Source organism: Ictidomys tridecemlineatus, chromosome 4 (genome assembly GCF_052094955.1).
Source record: "Ictidomys tridecemlineatus isolate mIctTri1 chromosome 4, mIctTri1.hap1, whole genome shotgun sequence".
Taxonomy (NCBI): Eukaryota; Metazoa; Chordata; class Mammalia; order Rodentia; family Sciuridae; genus Ictidomys; species Ictidomys tridecemlineatus.
This window is the reverse complement of record NC_135480.1, coordinates 175622900-175642748: the sequence shown is the minus strand read 5'-3', so window position 1 is coordinate 175642748 and position 19849 is coordinate 175622900. Positions and strand designations below refer to the sequence as shown.

Here is a 19849-nt window from a genome sequence, read left to right as displayed (position 1 = left end):
GCTGAGCGCAGCCTGCCGTATTTACTCTCGGCAGACTATTAACCAACACTAGGCTATTAATCTGGCTTTTGAGCCTTCACTAAAGCCCATAAAAGCTCACAGTTGTCAAATGGAGTTCATTTTAATTTCCTTTCAATCACAGTAAATTATTCAGGTGATAAATCAGCTGGAGCAGCCTCCTGGCTGTAATAGAAACCCTAATTCCTGGCTAATTATCCAGCCCATTGCTGCCAACAGATCAATACCGGCGCAAAATGGAACGGGCCGTGGGCCCTCCCTCCCATCGGGCCAGAGACAGAGAGACAGCTGGGGAAGGGGGACGTGCTGCTGACCTCTTAGGAAGTTCAAAGGTCATAGGGGGTTAACCCGGGAGAAGCCTGTCCCCTGTCTAACAGAGAAAGCCACCAGAAGTGCCTCCCGCTCTCGTGAGCCACTTTGCCCTCTGAACGGTGGCATTTCTCCAGGTTGGTGGGCCAAGCCAGGTTCTAGCATTGCCCACTCCCATGGGCTTCCTATTCCTGGGAGGGGCTTATTTACCTTTCCCAGCGTGACCGAGTGTGGTCATCAGGGATGGCCTCAAACTGACCATGAGTCAGAAAAGGGGCTGGCATTGTGGGGAGAAAGATGAGGCTCCGGACACAGTTCCCTCCAGGGAGCTCATTTTCCTCTCCGGTGGGTCCTGGTCCTCCCAGGAGGAGATGGAAGAGGGAGCGGAGGGTGGGGAGACAGGCGGGGCCAGGATGGAAGATGGAAGAGGGGAAGGCTTCCTGCAGGAAGTGCGGTTAGTGTCTTGAGGGGAGGGTGGAATCCAGATCTGCTGGAGCTGGCAGAGAGTTGGCTGGAGAAAGCATTCCAGGCCAGAGGAATGGCAGGAAAGAGGAATGGTGGGGGCAAAGGTCTGGAGGTGAGGAGAGTGTGCACCCAGTGAAAGGAAGTCAGAGACCATGAGCTGGAGAAGCAGAGGGGACCCAAACCCCAGAGGGCTGCCTGTGGCCTGGACTGTTCCATCTGCCTTGAAAGCATCCTTCCCTGGGGCCTCTTGCCTCTTGTCCTGTCCCTGATGCTACAGTTGGATCTTTCTTCCTGAAGTCTCTCCTCGCACAGGAGACCCTGGTGGTTCCCCCACACTTGAAACCCAGCTCCAGACTTCCCTCCTCCTGGTGACTCTTCACTGCCCCATGTCCCTTTGCTTGCCCACAGAAGCTTCGGCTCTGGTCATGCCTGAGCCCTCACTACCCTACATGGGCTGGGCTGCTCCGTGTTGGAGGGGACAGCTGACCATGGCCTCACCTCTCCTGGGACTGGCACGTGTGTGCGTGTGCATGAGCTGTGAGCACCAGGGTGACTCTGCCGTGCTCTGGCAGGAACTGCAGCTGTTATTACTTTCTTAATGTTCACACTCTAAGCTCCTGCTCACTGTTTCCCTGGGTGGAACATTCCTTCAGCTTGTTTCTAAAGCCTACCTGCCTGCCCTCAAAGGTCTGTATTGACTCATTAGCCTGCACCAATGTGCTCCTTGTCTAAGCTCATAAATGCATTTAAAACAAAAATGTTTTATGCACTTTATTTTTCTTGTATAAAACCCCTAAGGTGAAGCTACAGCTGGAGCCTGAGTCCTCCGTACAGAGAACCTGGGCTTGTAGCACTGGGCTATAGCACAGCCAAGCTGTCCACTGATTCCTAGAGGGGGCATTGGAGATACGATCTTGGGATCTTGGGGTTCAGTCTACTCATTCTGGGAGCTGAGCATGAGTTAGAAGGGCTGGGGCTGCCACTCAAACCAGTCAGTGTGGGTTTTCACAAGATGATCAGCAAATTCCTGATAGGGAGGCTTGGTGAACCCAGTCACTTTCCAGAGATCAGGGGTCAAGTAGCTGTATGTCTTAGAGATGGCATCAAAGGTGGCCTTGGCCAAATTGCTCAAGATGGCAGTGCAGTCCTTGGCAGGAGTGTAGCAGTCATCAATACCTGACATCAGCAGCAGCTTCTTGGGCACAGGGGTCGAAATAAGTGCCATTATCTCTGGGGGCAGGGATGAGGTGCCCCAGCACAGAACCACAGTGTTCTGTCACCTTGCAAGGGACCGTGTGGAGCCTGCCAATCTTGTTCCCCCAGTAGTCTCTTTGCACAGGAACAATGAAGAACTTGGCCAGGATGATGGCCTCTTGGATAACAGTGGCTAACTCCTTGGAACAATTAACTCCCAGGCCAATATGACCATTGTAGCCCCCAGTAGCAACAAATGCCTTGAACCTCACCTGCTGGCCAGCACGAGTCTGCTTCTGTTCAGGCATGATCTTCAAAACCTTTTCCTCCTGGAAAAAGCCAATGATCTCAGACTCATTGATGGGCAGAGAGAAGAGATATATTTCCTCCAGGGCCTTGATCTCAAGTCCTTGGCCAGCAGTCCTGCTGGGTGATGGGGATCTTTTCTTTGTCTTCAGCCTTGCCTCCATGAACCCCTCAGCCACCACTGATGCCTTCCCACCCTCACCAATGACTGGGACCTTGTTCTCCTTGGAAGCCACCCATTCCAGGGCCACCAGGGCTTCTGGGTTCCTCCATTGGACCAGCCTCATCCACCGTTTGGTATTTCCCAGAGAAGATGCCATAAATGCATTGTTTTAGTCCCTGCATGGGATTGCTGTGATTAATGTGTATTCATCACTTACCACGTGCCTGGCCCTATTTTTAGGAGAACCACAGTGGCCCCAGCTCAGTGCCATCCCATTGTGCAGTCAGAACATCTGAGGTCAGGTGAGGTGAGTGCAGTGGCTTAGCTAAGGGCACACAGTAAAGTGGAGCCAAGATTGGAAGCCAGGTGCCTGGCTCCAGAACCAAGCTGTCCACTGATTCCTAGAGGGGCAGTTGCCTGGAGATACGATCTTGGGATCTTGGGGTTCAGTCTACTCGTCCTGGGTGCTGAGCATGAATTAGAAGGGCCGGGGCTGCCACTCAAATCAGTGTGGTCTCTGGAGGGATAAGGAGAGGTCTAGGGTGGTGACAGTCCTATTCGTCTGTTCCTTTCACCCTGCCCTTCCCGTCACAGGTTATGCTCAGAGTGAGTTCCTTGCTTGCAGATAAAATGAGAAGCACTGAAAATTCTTTCCTAGGAGAGATAACTGAATTGAGGAATTGGGGCTTTTTGATCTAAAGAAGGGAAGACTTGGAGATAGGAGCAGGAAAGGAGATGGACTAAGAGAACTCTAATAGTGCAAGCTTTCAAACAGGGGAATAGGCTTCTTTGTGAAGTAGTGAACTTCCTGTCATTGCAGCCTTGCAGGTAGAATATACCCTTTGTCATATATGCAGTGTGGGAGGAGGGAATTGGGAAGAGGAGGCAACAAAACAAGAAGACCTTTGACTCTGCAGCTTCAGGGACTGAGAGGCTGTTTCCCCCACGGGAATCCTCACTAGGGTGGGCAGAGAGCATCAGCCTGGGCTGCAGGGGCCACTGCTCTGACCAGCAAAGCTGCAGGCTCCGAGGTCTTGGGGGCCAGTGAGTGACACCAGCTCCTCCAGTGTTCAGAGCAGGGCTTCGGTTTCAGGCAAAGATGCCAGGGCCAGAGGTCTGGACGTTGGTGGCTGCTGTCAGCCCCACTGCCTGCAGACAGTTTCCTGCATCCTCTGCCTGTGAGTTCAGTACCAAGTCCCTCTGGGGAGCATGAAGAAGGAGATGATTAAATAGACCTGTGTCCTGTCGACAGGGGCCACAGCTTGGGGTGTATGGGGCTGGCAGAGTGTGATGAGTAACGGAAGATCACTGATGATCTCCAAGGACCTCTGACACAGTCCCTGATTCACAAAACCCTGAAAGGCCGAGTTTATCTTAATTGTTACCGTCATGTAGCAGATGTGGAAACTGAGGCAGGGAGAGATTCAGCAGCATGCCCCAAATGATGTGCTCAGTACGATGGCCTCATTCTCCATTCCCTGCTTTCTGTGAGTGTAGACATGCCTCTGGTGTCAGCTCCCTGTCCCTGCAGGTAGGGACACCTCCTGATTGATTCTAGCAACTATTCATTGAGGTCTTCCTTTATGCCAGTACTGTGCTAAATCCTGGGGAATTGGCAGCAAGAAAAGAAAAAGAAAAAAGAAAGAAAAAAGACATGGTTCCCAGCATTGACCTGAGAGTGATGGAGACAGATATCAACACACAGATATCAACACAACACCACCAGTCACAGTGGTGGGGGAGGTGGGGGAACAGAGGGGAAAGGAAGAGTTAGGTGGAAGGAGGTGGTCATTACTGATAGTTACAGTGTGATGGAGCTCTGAGGAGAGAACCAGAGTGTGATGAGAATGGAGAGTGGGACCTTGGTTAGGTGGGGGTTCCAGAGCATGTTTCTGAGGATGATATCCTTAAGCCAAAGGTGGTAAAGTGTGTTGGGAACAGTGTCCCAGGCCGAGGGAACAGCCTGCACAAAGACCTGAGGCTGCAAAGACCTTGATCTAGTAACCACAAGATGTCCCATGGAGCTGGTAGGCTTGAGAGGTGGGAAGTGGTATGTGGGACAGTTATCGAGGTGGGGCATGGACGTGAAGGGTCAGGATCAGGGCCTTAGGTGGTGTCTTGAGAGGAAGAAGGCTGCACAAGATTTTAAACTAGGGGATATCAGGATCTAATCCAATAGAGATTGGAAGATTATTTTGATTGCTATAAAGAGACTTGGCTGGTTGTGGGACTAGGAGACTGTTGTTAAGGTACATGCAATGTCACTGTAACCTTTTTGTTCTGATTAGTTATACTGACAGTAGAATGTGTCTTGACACATTGTACACAAATGGAGCACAACTTCTCATTCCTCTGGCTGTACAGGGTGCAGGGTCACACCAGTAGTATATTTATACATGTATATAATGTCCATCTCATTCCACTGTCCTTCCCACCCCCACACCTACACCCTCCCCTCCTCCCCTCTGAATAATCCAAATTTCCTTTATTCTTCCCTATCCCCACCCCCCCATTACAGATCAGCATCCACATTTGGCCTTTGGTTTTTTGGGTTTGGCTTATTTCTCTTAGCATGATATTCTTTTTTTTTTTAAATATTTTTTTAGTTGTAAATGAACATAATACCTTTATTTTATTTGTTTTTATTTTTATGTGGTGCCAGGGATCGAACCCAGTGCCTCACGCATGCTAGGCAAGTGCTCTACCACTGAGCCACAACCCTAGCCCAGCATGATATTCTTTAGCTCCATCCATTTACCTGCAAATGCCATAATTTCATTCTTCTTTAAGGCTGAGTAGTATTTCATTATGTATGTGTACCACATTTTTCTTTATCCATCCATCTGTTGAAGGGCACCTAGTTTGGTTCCATAGTTTAGCTATTGTGAATTGAGCTGCTATAAACATTGATAAATGACCGAGTCACTGTAGTATGCTGATTTTAAGTCATTTGGGTATAAACTGAGGAGTAGGGTAGCTGAGTCAAAAGGGAAGCCATATCTTTTTCTGACAGAATGGAAGGAAATTTTCACATGGGTTTCCAGTGGAAGCCCTGAAAGGCAATGACCACAGTCCTCTATGATACACTTGGAGGTTCTGCAGCAGATTTTGCCGGGCTCTGTCTTATAGGTAAAAAGAATGATCACATGCCAATCCGTGCATTTCTGTAGGGGCTGTAACCATGGGGCTCAAGAATGCAGCCTTTGGAGTAGCTCAAACTTAAACTAAGAAAACGCCAGACACTCAGAGGCAGCTCTTTCTAGATTCTCCCATTGTATGCCCCAGGAAGATGGGCTTGTGGCTATGGGGCTTGGGGATTTGAGATTTATCTCTATAATTCAAAGGCTACCCCCCCCCGGGAACTTCCTCTCCCAGCTGGAGAAGTTTCCAGTGATAGGACAGTGTCTCAGGCGCCCACCATCAGCCCAGCTCCATTGCGCAGCCCTTGATGACGAGAATCTGGTTGACTTGTCTGATGAGGGCTTGGTGCATGAGGACAGGGGCATGTTGATGGCAGGAAGAGTTCTGTGTTTTGGAGATTAAAGATGCAGATGGTAGGCAGGACGTGCTTTTGTTCTGACTTCCCAGTTTTTCCATACCGTGGTACAACATGGAAGATGCTGATATTTATGTGACACGGTTTACCAAGGATGCCCATGATGGAGACTGCTGTCCTTCAGGTTTTTGCTTTTCCAAGTCCCACTGGTCACTCGAAGGCCAAGAGGTTCTAATAGCTCAGCACACTGTTTGAGAGACCCTGCTTTTGAGAGCAGTAGGAGTTGGACGTGGGTGGGGCTTTGACTCTTCTCCCTCATTCCTCCTGTCTAGGGTGGCCAACCTCAGGAAAATAGACAAGGGACTACTTTGGGTATCTGAGCAAGTGCCCAAAGACTTACCCCACATCTTCCCAACTGTTTCTGGGATTCTTGGAAAACCTGAGCCAGGAAGCATTTTATAGACCAGAAGAGACCCAAGTGAAGCTTCTGGTATGTTCCCTCTGTTTCTGAGAGCTCTGTCTAGCACTGGCTTACCCACCCAGGGATAGGTGGAAAAGATGGACAGAGAGAGGACATGGCTGGACCTGCCCATGAAGTAGGCCTGGCTTGGCCTAGTTGATACCTGAAAGCCTGAAGCTCCAGAGGAAAACGGCTGACCTTCAACGCACAGCGACTTGGCTCCCAGTGAACACGGCTCAGGGAATGTCCTAAACTCTGACCTGGAGGATGATGGCTCCTCCATGACAGGGAGCCACAGAGGGTGGAGGGAAGGGCAGAACCGGGGAGGAGAGGGCAGGAGTTCTTGTCCCAGTTCTTCCCAGCATGAAGAGAGGGGGGTGGGGGTTAAAAATAGCTTCCTGAACACTGAGATGCTACAGCACAATTAAACTCGAGTGTCATCTTCTCTTTGAAATGAGACAGTGACATGGATAATTCTGGGATTCTTGCTTCCTAGATCTCTAGAGGTACCAGGAACCTCTACACTAGCCCCGCTCTCCCTTATCCTTCCATTGCCATCAGTGACCCAAAGGTGAAAATTACATGAACTCTCTGTGGCCTCAGCCCTCTTTGTTTTGCTGCCCAGACTTGCTCTGGAATACCCATTTGTTCCTAAGTGACTTAAAATATATGCTAAACACTGAGTATTCTTTGTCTCCTTGTGGATCAAGCACAGGAGTGGCTTCCCAAGGAAACTCACTGTGCCTGTTCCATAAGACTTTGTAGGACACTGAGCAATGTGACATGGTATAAAAGCACGTGGTTTTTGTACTCGGGGTGGCAGATGGGACTGGGTAATCCCTGAGACCCGTTCAGGCTCTAACATTCTGTGAGGGATAAAACCAGTTGGAAATCCATCTCTTACTTATATTTTGACTTGTTTACAGTTTTTCCTCCTGTCTGTTTTACTCTTTCTGATGACAGGCAAATTCTGTGTATGTGGGGTTTAAAGATTACAAGTGAATTGTCAAAGAGCTGCCTGCATCTTGCTGGGATGTTCTTTCATTCATTTATTCATTCATTCATCCAAGAAATTTTTACAGATATGCCATGTCAGTGACATTGACCACCTGTGCTGTGCTGTGTGGCATACAGTAATAGCAATTGATGCTGCCAGAGGCACCGCATGAGAATTGACTTTGGGTAGAGATGCTTCCCTCAAGCAAGGCCAAGCAACACTTGCAATTAAAAAAAGGACAAAAGAATAGATAATTCCAGTCTGACAGCTTGTTTAGTTTTAAGGGCGCACTGGAAATTTGGCTCAAGGAGTTTGGTAATTCACAAAGCTCCTAAAAATAACAACAATAAAAAGAAAACCTTATTGGTTTTTAAATTATTTTTTTAAAAAGAATGCACATTTCTGATTCTGTTCAGAAGGTTGGAGCTACTACAGGTTCCCCTCCCATTTCAAATAATAGAAATATTGAATCAAGTATAGCAATAATATATTACACATACATATACATATACATGTATATGGTTGGAAGAAAGAGAAACATTCATAGGGGATGGAAATTAAGAGGGCTTTCAAACTGGGTGTGGTGGTACACTCCTATAACACCAGCTACTTAGGAGGTGGAGATAGGAGGGTCACAAGTTCAAGGCCAGCTTTGGCAACTTAGTGAGACCCTGTCTCAATATAAAATAAAAAGGCCTGGGGATGTAGCTCAGTGGTAAAGCATCTCTGGGTTCAATCTCCAGTACTGGGGGTGGGGAGGTGGGGAGGGAGTTCAGAGTCTAAGCTTTAATTGCATGAACTAATGTCCTGGTGGGCCAGGGACTAGTCCTAGATACAGTCCTAGTGAATAGGGGTTGGGGTTTTGATGCTGAAGTTGGGGCAGAAGATGTGACCTTAGACCTATGTGGTATGAGAGTTGGAAGTGAAACCCCTGGGAACAACTGGATACCTGGATAGCCAGCAATGTCTGTGAAGGGGGCACTAGGTCATTTTTACCTTCTGTCCCAGGGAAGCAGTAAGGAAATTTGAGTCCCCAAGGGATTCAGAATAGAATAAAAGTTTCCTATGAGAAGTTGAAATCTTAAGCCTCTGACACCTACATACAGGTGTGGCATCTCACTTTATATTATGTATAATAAGCCCACGAATATAAATTAATATAAAAACTGGACTCATCAGTGATATTCCTGAGATGCCCCTAGACACCCACGAAAAATTCTCGCCTGGATCCTTCTACAATTTGTTGTGTACAACATGCAGACAGAATAAGTGATAACTACTAAATATGAGCTCACAATTAAAAAGAGGCAGATGGCATGAGGAAATGATGACAAGTCAGAGGACATAACTAGGATGATTAGTACTCCAGAAGCCTAAAATAACAAATAATTTAAAAGAGATAAAAAATGATTAAAGAGATTAAAGGAGGTCTGGAAACCATTACAAAAGAGAAAACATCATGAAAAAAGAAGAAGCTGAAATAAACCTTATAGCCATTGGAATGAAAAGTTCAATCAAGAGGTTAAGTACTAGAAAAGAAACTACTGAATAGAAAATTAGTGATTTGAGAGTCAGAGTTGAGGAAATTGCCGGAAACATGGGAAAAAAACCTGAAGAGTTTGGCAATATGAAAGAGTTGTTAAGAGATAAAACAAAATAACTCGAGAAACTTCAACATGCATGTAATAGTTGGACTAGAAAAATAAAATAGAAGAAAGGGAGGAGAGGCAATATTTGAAGAAATAATGGTAAGGATTTTACAAAACAGAACGGTTGCATGACGTGTATCAGTAGATTGAAGAGGCATACTAAATCCCAAGCAAGTTAAATAAAAAATGAACATGTAGGCAAAACCGTAGTGAAATTAAAGAACATCAAAGACAAATAGAAAATGATGAAAGCAACAAGAGGGAAAGTGTAATGTTTAAACTGATGAGACTCTTTCTTCATCATCATTAGGAGTCAGAGTTAAGAGATAGTATCTTCAAGAGTTAAGAGATAGTAATAATTAACTTATAATTAGATAGTTGATCATTTAATAGCAAAGGCAATAAGGACATTTTCAGACAAAGCCATAGTTTACCACTCACAGACTCTTGCTGAATTGCTAAGTAATGTAAGAAACATATAAGAGATGTCATTTCCGCTCCAACAAGTGAAGAACTTAGAAGTTGTCTCTTCCATCTTAAGAAATAAAGCTGGAAGATCATTGGGGAAAAAATGGAAAATCAGCATGTTTTCTTGACCCATCATTTAATTGAGGTTGCAGGGCAAACAACTGGTCCCAAATCTGGAGAGGGACAAGAAGACAGAGTTATGGCTGGAATCTGCAAGATCAACATAACTCTCCCACTGAAGGCTTGCCTACTTCAAATAGTGGCTACTTGACTGATCACAAACAGTTTTTAATGGAAGTTAAGTTAAGTAAGAAAAACACAAAGTAAGAAGAGACAAAGTAAGCATAAGACCCAGACTGGATAGGACACAGACTTTAGAATTATTAGGGGATTAAAAAAAAAGCATGAGTACTATGTTAATGGATGTAAAGGAGAAAGTATACAACAACAGTATACAAGAACAGATGGGTGACAGAGCTGAGAGATGAACATTCTAGGAAAGGATCAAAAGGAAATGCTGGAAATAACACAGGAACAGAAATGAGGAATGTCTTTGAGCTCATCAGTAGACAGACTGGACACAGCCACGGACACAATAAATAAGCTTATGTCAAGAGAAAGCTCCAAAACTGAATTGCAAAGAGAAAAAAAGATGAAGAAATAATCCACCTTCACCCCAAACAAAAAACAAGCACAGGACAGCCAAGACCATGGGATAATTTTAAAAGGAATTTCATATGAATACTTAGAATGCAGGGGGAAGAGAAAATGAAGACATTTTTTAAAAGGAGTAATGGCTGGGATTTTCCAAAATTAACGACAGATGGAACCACAGATGAAGGAAACTCCAAGAATTTCAAGGAGGATAAACACCTATATATCTATGCAGAGGCATATCATAGCCGAATGTCAGAAAATCAAAGACAAAGAGAAAATCTTGGAAAAAGTCAGAGGTAAAAACAAAAACAGAGAAAACCCATCTTATTTACATTCTTATTCTTAAGAGTGATTTCTTGTCAGAAACCATGCAAGCAAGAAGAGAGTGGAGCAAAATGTCCAAAGGGTTGAAAGCTAAGACCACCAGTTTAGAATTCTGTATCTTAGAAAATTATTCTTCCACAGCAAAGGATAAAATAAAGACTTTCTTAGTCAAACAGAAATGGAGAGGATTCATTGCTAACAAACCTGACCTTCAGGAAATGCTAAAAGTACTTCAGGAAGAAGAAAATTTAGATGGGTCAGAAGTTTGGATCTACACCAAGAAAAGAAGGGAGCTGGGTGCAGTGCTTCACACCTGTAATCCCAGTGACTCAGGAGACTGAGACAGGAAGATCACAAGGTTGAGGCCAGCCTCAGCAACTTAGTGAGGCTCTAAGCATCTTTGTGAGACTCTGTCTCAAAAAATAACAGAATGGGCTGGGGATACAGCTCAGTGGTAGAGCACACCTGGATCCAATCCCCAGTACCAAACCAAACCAAATCAAACCAAACCAAACAAAAACCCCCAAAACAAAAACAGGAGTCTGAGAAGAAATGAATGAAGGTACAATGAAATCTTTGATTTTTCTTAATTAATTTAAAAGGTTCACTGTTTGTGTAAAGTTCTAATAGTAACATTGTAAGGGGTGATTTATACACATAGATAAGTGAAATGAATTACAATGATGCCATAAGGGGTGGGGAGGAGGGAAAGGAATATTCTATTGGAAAGTACCTGTACCACCATTGAAGAGGTGTAATGTTATTTGAAGGTGAACTTAGATTAGTTATAAATATATGTTGTGAATTCCAGAGAAAGTAATAAAAAAATCCTTTTGAAAAAAGAAGTATAACCAGGCATGGTGGTGCACTGCACAACTGTAATTCCAGCAGCTCAGGGGTTGATATAAGTAAAAACATGAGGCAGGAGGATCACAGGTTCAAAGCCAACCTCAGCAACTTAGTGCGGCCCTAAGCAACTTAGTGAGATCCTGTCTCAAAATAAAATAAATACATAAATAGAAAAAGGATGTGGCTCAGTTTTTGGCACCCCTGGGTTCAATCCCTGGTTCAAAAAACCAGAAGCATAAATGAAATGCTAACAGGAGAGACAATATGGAATAATATGATGCTCATTTAAAACTAGAAGAGGAAGAAAGAGAGGCGGAAAAAAAAGGAGCAAAGAACATTAACAGTAGACATTAATCCAATTATATCAATAATCACTTTGATTTTAATTGATTATAATTCATATTTATACCCTTTTATACAAGACAGATTGTCAGAGTTATTAAAGAAACATGGAACTCAACTATATTCTGGCTTCAAAAAAGACATGAGGCCTGGGATAGAGCTCAGTGGTGGAGCGCTTGCTTAGCACATCCAAGCCCTGAGTTCCCTCCCTGGCATTGGAAAAAAGGAGGAGGGTATAAAATACAGAAAGAGAGGATGGGATTTAAGAAGCAATGATAACCAGATACATTGATAAATGAAAGATAATCTAAATAGGATTATACACTAGGGATAATTGGCTGTCAAAATAATGACTTGTGTTGTGGGTATAAAAACAAAGTAGAAAAGGAGACAAGAAAGGGGTTGATGGAAGTAAAAACATTCTACAAACTCTCATATTTCTAAGGAGGAGAATAGATATATTGATAAAGTTTTGATAAGGTAGGTCAAGGAACAAATTAAGAGTACCCACTAATGCTCCTTACTATACATAATATCAGAATGTATAAATAAAATTAAAAATTGATAATTAAAAGCAAAATATGGTTTCAAAATCTGTGTTTAACCCTAAAAACAAACCTTCTTCCAAACCAGAAGAAGCTAAAAGAGGGTACTCCAGCGGAAGACAGAGAAGAAGGAAAAAAAATGAGGAAAAAGAATGGTCAATGAAAAATGAAAAATTAGGTAGTAGAGGGTTGACATAAATAAGAGCATCTGAGCAGTTTCAGTAAGTAGATTAAAAATTTTACATAATATAGAAGAGATATAAAATAACTAAAACCTATAAATATACTGTTTATAGGAAAATAACCTAAAAACAAAATGGTACTGAGCCAGGTGTGGTGGTGCATGCCTGTAATACTAGTGACTTGGGCGTTGAGGCAGGAGGATCACAAGTTCAAGATTAGCCTTGGCCACTTAGTGACACCTTGTCTTGGAATAGAAAAATAAAAATAAAAAGGGCTGGGAATGTAGCTCAGTGGTAGAGTTCAGTCGCTTGTACTGGGGGAAAAATGGTACTGAAAAGTTACAGGCAACAAAATAGAAAAGTATAGACCAGGTGATAATTACCAAAAAACATGATTGAGCAATGTCACTATCAGTGGAAATAAGCTCTATGGCCCATAGCACCCTCAAAGACAAAGGGATCATTACTTAATAATAACAAGAACAATTCATAGGAAGATGTGGCAATCCTTAACTTGTATATACTTAGCAACAGAGCCTCAAAATATTTAGAGCAAAAATTATCAGTGGTCGGGCATGGTGACACATGCCCATAATCCCTGAGACTCAGGGGCAGAGGCAGGAGGATTGCAAGTTTGAGGCCAGCCTTAGCATGTTAGTGAGACCCTCAGCAAGTATTGAGACCCTATCTCAAAATAAAAATAAAAAGGACTGGGGATGTTACTCAGTGATAATGTGCCCTTGGAGTCAATCTGCAGTACAAAAAAAAAAAAAGAAAAAAAAAAAGAAAATCAATGAATAAATCCCATGAAATTTTGAGAATTTTTTTAATATTTATTTTTTAGTTGTAGTTGGACACAATACCTTTATTTCAGTTATTTATTTTTATGTGGTGCTGAGGATCGAACCCAGAGTCTTGCATGTGCTAGGTGATCGCTCTATCGCTGAGCCATATCCCCAGCCCCTTGAGGAACTTTAATACACCCCTCCTATTAATGACTAGCTCAAGCTGACAAAAATTGGTAAGGATATTTGGTAAGATTTGCATAACATACTGAACAAGCTTAACAAAATACACATAAAAAGGGCAACAATTGGTGAATACCTATGCTTTTTGACCACACATTGGACACTTAAAATATACTAGGTGCTAGCTGTGAAAGCAAGTCTTGACAATACCAAAAATCCACGTCACAAAAATTGATAATTAAAAGCAAAATATGGTTTCAAAATCTGTGTTTAAACCCTAAAACCAAAATGGGTCAAAATAAGAAATCCTAATGGAAATTATAAAGTACTAGAGCTCAACAACCAAAAAAATCACCCTACTGCATATCAAAATTCGGTTGATGAAGCTCAAGTGGTACTTAAGAGAGATGCATAACCTTAAATGCATTTTTTTAAAAAAATAAAAGATTAATAACTAAGCAACAACTCAAGAATTAGAAAAAGAGCTTCAGAGTAAATTTCAGTAGTACAATGATTTGCAAAAAATCCACACAATAAATAAATACTAAATAAAAACAAAAGACTATCTTGCCTAGTCTGTCTGTCTCTGCTATTAATGTTAAGGGCTAACTAATGAAAGAAGAATGTCTAGACTGTGTTCTTTAAAATGGCAGTGGGTAAATATTTACAGCTAGAACATTTGGGGGCAGACATAGAAATCAAAATGGATTGGTCATTTCATAAATCATACCTTCATAGTTATAAAAGTGATAGCTCAGAAAACTGAGGCAAAGGGACATGAAGATCAACAGGAGCATTAATAAGAAAGATCTAGGTTTTAGTTGGCTGTGCACCCAACCATGTGGCTGTCAGTGAAGGCAAACTCTGACCTGTTCTCCTTTGGGTTGGCCACCCTACTCCCTAGAGGGATTCAGGTGGCCATCTCACCTTAAGAATGATGTTGACTAATTGGAGCATGACCAGAGGAGGTAACCAGGGACTAGGCCAGTAGCTAACATTTTCTAAGTACTTAGTCTGTGCTGGGAACTGTGCCGAGCTCTTTCTGTACCTTCCCCCCAGCCATGCTCTGGGGATAGGCAGTGTAAAGATATTCCCATTTACAGGTGAGAAAACCGAGAGAAGAGAGGACAGCAACTTGTCCAAAGATACACAGATAGAAGCTAGACCTGAAGCAAGGCAGAGTCCAGGGCCTGTACCTTGGTCCCCTTTTTATCTTGCCGGCCATTTATACCACTCCAGTTCCCCAACTCCAAACCCGTCTTGTAAGGAACCTGTGGATGAGCTGAGCTGTCTGGTCTGGAGAACAGAAAACTCAGTGGACACCAAGAGTGTGGTCTGATCTTGGAAGAGCACCAGGGGAAGCTAAGCAGCGGTGGGCTCCTTTTTGATCACAGAGCAGAACCAGGACCTGATGGAAATTAGAGGTAGCTTTCCTCTCTTCTATTTTGGAGAAAAGATGGATTTGTTGATTCTCTCCTGAGGTTCTGGCTATGAAACAGAGGAAATGAATTCACTGAAGACCACCGAGACCAGCTCAATGTTTGTGTGTCTAAGAGGATCCAGGTAGTTCTAGGGTCAGGCAGGGGATTGGCATTGCTCATTTTTGGCTCACTGGAAGGCTGGACAGCGTTAACCATCTGTTGGTTATAGCAGTCCTGAGGCTCCTGGAAAGACCTGGCTCTTTAAGACAAGTGTATAAAAGATGATGAGATGGGAGTTTCAGAAGGGAGCTTAGGGATTTGAGATCTCAGAGGTCGATCAGCTCTAAATGAGAGGATAAAGCATTATCTTTGGCCATCCATAGGACTGAAGCTGGGACATGGATCTCCAGGCCAATGGGCTCATTGAGGTCATTGAAGTGGGAGGTCTGGAGGAAGGGGGATCTTTCAGGAGGGAAGTGGGCATTTCACTAACAGTATATGCAGCTGGTTGACCTGGGCAGATGGTGTGGAGATCTGAGGAGGAGACGCTGTGGCCGAGAGCTAGGGTGGCCTAGAGATGGCACTGGGGAACAGTGAGCTTGCAGAGTGTCCTGAGAATAGGGGGAAGTGTGCTTCCCATTGGAGATACCCATGTCAGAGACCCATGTCTGGAGGACTGCTGGAGGCAGTACAGGCTTTGGAAGCAGCTGCTTGTGACTTTGCAACCTGTTGTGTTGGTTCTGAGCCTCTTGGGAGACGATGGCAATGACAGTGATTGCAGGCATACCTCTGGGGTTCCTGTGGTTCTCCCTGTAGTCCTGGGTTTGAGCTCGCTGGTTACCATCGCCTCCCCAACAGGCATTAGCTTCCTTTGTGTATGAAGTTTTTATATTAAGCCTACAGTGTTACCAATGCTTGAACTTTGATTTTCTTGCATGTGAAATAGGGATTATAACAGTGCCTGTATCACATGAGGCCATACTGATTAAATGATGGGCATAGAGAGCTTAGCAGAGGGTTCAGCACATCAGAGGCACTCCATAATGTTATTGTTATTGTTGTTATTGTTATTATTGTTATTATTATTAAGGAGCATTTTGGCACATGGGAGGTTCCCAGGGCACAGAGACAAGGTCATGGGGGAAAAGACAGGAAAGCCCGTGTAGGTAGGCCTGGGTGGGGCAGGTAGGAAGTTGGAGAGGGGCTGGAGGGGGTTTTCATCAGGGAGGCATGGTAGCCAGGAATTGTCTGGTGGGGTCAGGGAGGCGAGAGATTAGAGGCTGTGTTTGCCCGAAGCGGCAGAACCTTTGTGCTGTAGAGTGGCTGGGAACTTTCTCCTCCCCAGGTTTCCTCTGATTTTACTGTTTGCCTGGCTACAGATTACACAGGCAAATGAGCTCAGGCTTCAAGGGGGAAATCCCATTAAAGCAATCAAAATAACAATTTGTATCACTTTTAGAACTTCTGCCTGAGGAGCTAAGACGTCTTTGTAATAAATTATTAATTCCAGTTGTACTATAAGAATTTTCCCCTGAAAACAAACACATTCATGTTTTATTTTTTTGTGTAACAGAGGACAGGAGTTTTCCAGTCTCTTCTATCTGCCTCAAAGGGGGAAATGAGGGATGAAATCCCAGACTCTGGTATACCTGATGGACCAGCCCTGCAGAACCTGGCATCTCCTTCCTGGAGGATGGGATGGGGCCATGTTCTCAGGGATACTTCGGTTCAGGCTACACTGTGTCTGTGTCGCCTGGTCCTGGAATCTGATGCTGTTCACGAGAAGCACTCAGTGGATGTTATTGATCATTATAACTTATGTCTTCAAGAAATGTCTGAATGATAGAGATGAGGTTCCCACACACACAGCTTATAGTCTGGGGGTTGCACATGAAATAGGAGGGCAGAGGGTGAGTGAGAAGTTGCTAGGTGGAGTGGTGGAGAGGGAGGAGGATGAGCAGAAGAAGTGTGAAGATATGTGTATGTGTGTTCTGCCTGGGAAGGGGATAGGTTCAGGTGGCCAGAGGGTGAAGTATGGTAGGGATATGGGGGATGACTCTGGAGAGCCCAACAAATACATAACATGCATATGTATGCTTTATTTATTATATATATTTAATATATATATGTATACACATGATTTAATGAAATTAGGTATATAAATCTGGAAAGTGCATACAGTGAAACATTTCTGTTATCTCATTTAATCCTCATAACAAACCCTTTCAGGTAAGTAGCTGAGGGGATGATACTTGACCCACGGCAAAGTTTAAAGTTTTTACATTACATTTGCCTGGCCAGACATATATGGTAGGTTTGGATACATGGTTATCACTTATCAATTTTGATAATAATATTTATAATCTTATCACCTTTAAACTTCAGCACTCATCATTCTGTGTTTGAGTATGAAGATTGGTAAGCCTGGTGGGGCCACATCTGAAGCTGCTGGGAAGGGGGACAAGCTTCCCCATGGAGCACCCTTTTAGGAACAGATATATTAATTTATGTCAGTTTTTCTCAACAAATTCATTTACGAACAGAATCTGGGTGCCAAATTATGGCGCATGGATTAAATCTAGAGAAGTCCCATAATAACTGCCGGGGCAGCACTGTCCTTTATTTCTGGGCTTCTGACCCTCTTTCAAATGGATATTTGGGATTCAAAAAAAAAAAAATCATTTCCCTCCTTTTTTTTGGCTCTGGGCATGGCAGACACATCATTATACCAAAAGGATTACCGAAGTTAGCAGGTAAAGAGCAGAAAGTGGGCACCAAGTTTTCAAATCTGTGGCAGTTCAGGCTGTTGGTAAAGTTGCCCAAAATGGATTTAACCCACAAGGGGTTCCCAGAGTCCCTGTGACCTGTCTTCAGTACCTGGTTTTCTTTTTCATTACCTGGTTGGTCAGAAAACTGTGCCTACACTCTGGGGGCATATGTAACCTTGAAAGGAGATCCCCTCATTGCCCAAGCTCAGCTACAGGAAAACATTCTGGGAGGACCCAGCGTTGGCCATTAGATACCTACTGGGGCAGGTTTGGGGTCACCATCTTTAGAGGTTTCAAGCTGGTGAGTGTGGGGCAGGTGCTGGCTGGTTCTAGGGAAGCTTCTTATTGCTACAAACTGAGGTCAGCTGCTTGGATTTCTTTAGATTTCTAGCTGGTTCTCAGTAACAGCTTTCTGGCTTAAAATTCAAGCTGTCTATCCGTGCCCTGAGAGACGCACATAACCATGCTCAGAGCAGCACGGCTTGCTATTGTGGAGTTCCTGTGGTTCGGGAAGCCACACCATGGCAGCTATGAGCCTTGGGGTGGAGGGAACTGCTCCCTGATGGAGCAGTGCAGTTTCCTGCATGCTCCTCTTTTAGGATGCAGTATAGGTACAGAACCTCTCTCTAGTCCCTGACTTTATGGCTTTGTGCTAAACATTGGTCTAAGCATCTAAGCACTTTGCATATATTAACTTATTTAATATTTTCAACAGCCCTGTTAAGTGGGGGACTTTTATTATCTTAGTTTCACAGAAAAGGAAACTGAGGAACAGAATAGCAAAGTCACCTTCCCAAGGCGATGCACTGGGAGATTGTGGTGCTGGAATTCCAAGACTGGCCCCTCTGTCTCATTCCAGGAATGGCTCAGACAACTGGACCAGCTGATAAAATTTACTGGAAAAAAATAGCTGCGACTTAAATATTCTATATTTTTAGGACCTATTTCTTGTTTTTAAACAGATTTATAAATAACAATCCCTCGTGACAGTCTACTTGATTTGGGTCTCTTGGCATAGATTTCATCTTAGAAGGTACTGGAAGAAGCATTGGTCAAAACTAGTTGTCCAGTGAGTTTTATTTCCTTTTTTTTTTTTATGACAGAGATGGGACACCTGCCCCAAATATCTTCTAGTTCATAACCCTCAAGACTGAGAAGACTGAGCTCAATGGAGAACTTCTGGGTCTCTCATCTGTAGTTCTCTGTGTTGGAAAAGACCCCAAACAATCTTCTTTCTTTTTTTTTTTTTTTAAAGAGAGTGAGAGGAGAGAGAGAGAGAGAGAGAGAGAGAGAGAGAGAGAGAGAGAGAGAGAGAGAGAGAGAGAATTTTTTAATATTTATTTTTTAGTTTTCAGTGGACACAACATCTTTGTTTGTATGTGGTGCTGAGGATCGAACCCGGGCCACACGCATGCCAGGCGAGCGCGCTACCGCTTGAGCCACATCCCCAGCCCCAAAATAATCTTCTGAAGAGATTCCTGTCCCTCACTCTGTTCAGCTCACTCTGGGAGGCTCCAGCTTGGGACCCTGTCAGGCCACTGACTTAAGAGACATAAGAGTATCATTGCCACTCCCAGCTGGGACTGTATCTGATTGATGACACAGAGTAGCTTCTCTCCTATGGTCATTAGTTTGCCTCAGAGATACAATATTTAGAGAGAATTGCTTGGAGAAAATATAATCTGTGTCTTCTATTTATTCTAAAATTATTTTAGATCAAACCACTTTGGTAACTGGACCACCTGGATGATCTCCTTTGTGTTACTTTCACCAAGTTGCACTTCGGGGTCTGATACCTGAACCTATATAAGAGACATCCTAAGAGAGCATCTGTGGAAATCACCCCTGTATCTGGAGGGTATTCAGTGAGGTCTCTTTTTGTGGGTTTTTTTTTTCCCCCCAGTACTGAGGATTGAACCCAGGGCTTTACACGTGCGAGGAAAGTGCTCTATTACTGAGCTAATTCCCAGACCTTTATTTTTCAATTTTGAGACAGGGTCTCACTAAATTGCTAAGGCTGACCTGGAGCTTGCAGTCCTCCTGCCTCAGCCTCCTCCGGAGTAGCTGGGATTACAGGTGTGCACCATTATGCCCCACTCGGTTTGAGTTTTCAGAGGCCTGGGGAGACATCCTGCTTGGACTGAGAGTCAGTTAGACAACCTGAGTGATGGATAGTTTGCTTCTCATGAACTCTATGAAGTCACTTAGCAGGTTTCTCTTCTCCAGTTGGTAGGTAGGAGGACCAAATGCCATCCCTCCTGATGCAAG

General features: G+C 43.9%; 1 protein-coding gene and 1 pseudogene across 1 annotated transcript in view; one reads left to right on the top strand and one right to left on the bottom strand.

Moving 5' to 3' along the window:
* Pax5 (paired box 5) overlaps positions 1-19849 on the top strand; it is a 174809-nt gene that overhangs the window by 47254 nt on the left and 107706 nt on the right. The gene's annotated exons all lie outside the window — the stretch shown is intronic.
* LOC144377456 (small ribosomal subunit protein uS5 pseudogene) lies at positions 1586-2579 on the bottom strand (annotated as a pseudogene).